The 3,842-nt window shown below is 41.0% G+C and overlaps 1 pseudogene; it reads right to left on the reverse strand.

The window, feature by feature from the left end:
- Positions 1 to 2,844: 2,844 nt before the first annotated feature.
- On the reverse strand, positions 2,845 to 2,963 carry LOC118607885 (annotated as a pseudogene).
- Between the last annotated feature and the right edge of the window lie 879 nt (positions 2,964 to 3,842).

A 3,842-nucleotide genomic window follows, 5' to 3' on the forward strand; every position in this document is an offset into this window, starting at 1 on the left:
CTTTTCTTGGACTCGGCATCAGGAGTGGGGAGCAGGAAGCTGTTCCCAGGAGTGGCCTGCCCCTCCCATCCCTGAGTACGTGGCAGGGCTATGGCTATGGCTGTGGCTGAGTGCCCAGGTCTAGAGCCACGAGTGCTAACCTGAACCCTGAGAAGCAGGAAACACATTGCCGTCACGGGCTCTTCTCTCTGGGAGCAAATACCACAGCTCTCTTAGGAGGCCCTCATGGGCCCAAATTCATTAGAGCATCTGTTTTCTCCAAGCTTACTCCATCTTACGTTTGTTTCTGGAGCTATTCAAGAAATACTGACTGATGCCAGTTGCTCCATGAAGTCTGTATGTAATAAATTATCCTTCATATCTTTTTACACGCACGTGTGTGCGCACACACACTCACTCACTCACATACCCCTACTCACTTAGCTTACCTCACTCAAGGAACTAAGAAACGTACAGAGGAACAATATTAGCAGATTTTTACAACTTTGCCTGGGGAAACAAACCCTGCATTCCCCCTCCACCACCACCCACCCCCTCCCCAAATTAGTATATACTTTGATTCCTTTTTGAGTGTGCACCCTTAGCAAATTCACCGCTGACTGCAGCTGATGAAAATAATGCCTCAATATTTGGCCAATATGAAGCCATCAAAACCTTCATGATACATGTGACTGCTGATCTAGGAATAGTCTTAGCGAGTATCTGGTCCACTAGGTATCAGCACTCCCCTTCATACATAGGGAAACTGAGGTCCAGAGAATTTAAGTGTTGTAAAAGGTAATAGTTGAGACAAAACTTGGTGTAGAATTCAAGGCACCTTTACTCACAATCTAAACTATCTTTGTACCAGTCTCAGCTGAGTTTATGAATATAAAACACTTTGTAAAAAAAAAAAAATAGATAGATAGATAGATACGACACCTATCGATACATTAACCACAATTACTTACTGTCACTAATTATAAATTACCCATCCTTTGAGATGCCTCTGTGGGGATTTTGACAGAGACATTTCCAATCCTGCCCTCAGAAGCAACCTCTCAGAGACCCAAGGAGCCACCAGAGAGCCACATCGGGTGGGATGCGAGGGAGCAAGCAAAGAGGAGGCCATGGAACATAATTTTGCAGGCCAAAATATTTTTAAATCTTCAGTGCAAACCTCTCTAGTTCTGTGTCTTGTGTTTTTGTTTTAGTTAAACTGAGAAAAAACACCAAATTCTTGACTGTAAAAATTTTTTAACATTGAATGTAATAGTCCCCCCCCTTATCCGTGTGTGTGTGGGGGGGGTACATTCCAACACCCCCAGTGGATGCCTGAAACTGTGGTTGGTACCGAATCCTATTTACACTGTGTTTTTTCCTATGCATACATACATGCCTATGAGAAAGTTTAATTTACAAATTAAGCACAGTAAGAGAGCACCAAAAATAACATAATAAAGTAGAACAACTATAATAATATATTGTAATAAAAGTTCTGTGGATGTGGCATTATGAAGTAAAATAAAGGTTACTTGAACACAAGCACTGCGGTACCTGGACCGTCATTCTGATAACTGAGACGCCTGCTAAGTGACTAATGGACGAGGAGCATCTACAATGTGGAGGAGCTGGACAAAGGGGTGGGTCATGGCCGGGGCAGGACAGAGTAGGATGGTACGAGATTTCATCAAGCTACTCAGAACAGCACGCAATTTAAAACTTATGAATTGTCGATTTCTGGAATTTTCCTTTTAATATTTTCACACCGTGGGTGACTGTGGGTCAGTGAAACACTGTCAAACAAAACCACGGATAAGAGGGGACTGTTTTAAAAGGCCGTAAATTCCCATGTGCCCCCCTTCCTGGCAAAACCAGAATACCCCGTGAATTAAGGTTAGGAGTCAAACCATCTGATAATCGGCGACAACGCAAACTCTATATAACAAACGACAGAGATATCTAACTGTAGAAGGATAGAAAGATAGCTGGATAAGAAGAACTATGCATATGATGAGGAGATGAAAGGATGGGTGGAGAGATGGATGAATGAGAAGCAAGGTAGGAAGAAAATAGGCCAAAATATTTGTTATAATTGATCTCTGAGTGGCAGGTAATTTTAATTTTCTGACTTTGCTTCTCTGTATTTTACAAATTCTTGTATCTCTTCATAATCAGTAAACAACAGCAGAAACTCTAGTAGTAAACGCAATTTGTTAAAAGGGTTGAATGACAGTGACAAACACCAACTAGAAATTTCCAGCTCTGCTTCCCCAGTGATTCTGCCTCTGCTTGGGCTCCTCCCCATTCCTCAGCCCCACGGAGGTTTCCAGAAATCCCACCGAACTGCAGTCCAGACCACATCTAAGATTCGACCCCCTAAACTCAAACTTTTCTCTCATTCCTTTGATGACTTTGACTCGCTGGAGGTAAAAGGACAACCAACCGACTTTTTGATTTTCTTTCGAGTTCAGCCCCCACTGTCCAAGGCCTAGTTCTGTCATTTGGTTTTCATCGATACCGTGAAAACGTCTTTGAAATCAGCAACTTCACTTGGCACCTCCAGGTTAACTTCAGGGCCCTGGCCTAAGACTTTGAAACCACTTAACAAACCTAATTTGAATTGCGAAAAGCTGCTGGCGCAAATCCAAGCCTTGTCTCGCAGCCCTGAGAAAACAGCTGTTTCAATATGCTAATCTCTACATCTCTCCCTGGGCTGTTTTGTCTCTTATCTACCAATTGCTTAACAAGATTCCTATACAGTACTTTATTATTTTTGAACTCAACAGTATTTTTAAGACTAAAATACATGATAGATATCCAGCTACTGAAAACTTCGTGAAATCTTTTTTTATTTTTTTTAAAAACCCACAGCACCTGGTCTTCCTAGGTGGTCTCTCATCCAAGTATTAATCATGCCCGACCCTGCTTAGCTTCTGAGATCAGACAAGATCAGGCATGTTCAGGGTGGCGTGGCTACAAATAACTTTGTGAAATCTTAAGCTTTGTCTTTAAAGAATGCGAAAACAGGAAAATGAAGGTTTTAGTGACATTTGGATTTAGTTCATTTTTAAACCCAAATCAAAGACGTTTTCTTATACCAGGAGAAATGTGTTATCCAGAATGTTCTGGAAAATTTATTTTAGGGTCTTGGCAATCTTTAGACGGGATTGTAGGAATCTCTGAGAAGTATGAAATGTCATTTAATTTTTTTTCATTTCTGTAGATTTTGCAAGATTCGTGTTTAATTTTATTTGATTTCAGAGACTGAAACAGTAAATAGTTTCATTGCTAAGCACTTGTTTTTATCTCTAATATATGCTAGGAACTTTGCCGTTATTATAAGGGAATTAAAGTTGAATATTGGTACAATGACTGACACATTACAGAGAGACAGTCATTCGATTAATGAATGACTGATACCTGATCTTATTCACATAAGATTGTGTGGATTAGAAAAAAAGGGTTCTATGGAAAGTCACCTCACAGGGCGATCTGATTATAAATTCCTAGCTGAGCAGGTCATGGTGGGTAGTCACCCGCAGGCTTATAACTTCTTTAGTGAAAAGTCATTGTCCATTGTTGTCGTGTACCTAGGTTTGAAATACCACAAGTAATAACCCTGGAAGAGGGTGTCGACCCTCAGCAGGGCACAGAATCTTGCTAACTCTCCTGTAACCCAATCCCCATCCTGCTTTGTCCAATCTTCCTGGCGTCCCCTCTTTAATCTCAAATGCATAAAAGAAGCTGCAAAAGTGTTACTCTCAGGAGCATTTGAGGTCTTGCTCCCAGGCATATACTATCAGTTTGGCTCAAATAAACTATAAAAATTCTTTACAGGTTTAGACGTTTCTTATATCTGC

This window comes from Rousettus aegyptiacus, unplaced genomic scaffold, assembly GCF_014176215.1.
Source record: "Rousettus aegyptiacus isolate mRouAeg1 unplaced genomic scaffold, mRouAeg1.p scaffold_m13_p_9, whole genome shotgun sequence".
Taxonomy (NCBI): Eukaryota; Metazoa; Chordata; class Mammalia; order Chiroptera; family Pteropodidae; genus Rousettus; species Rousettus aegyptiacus.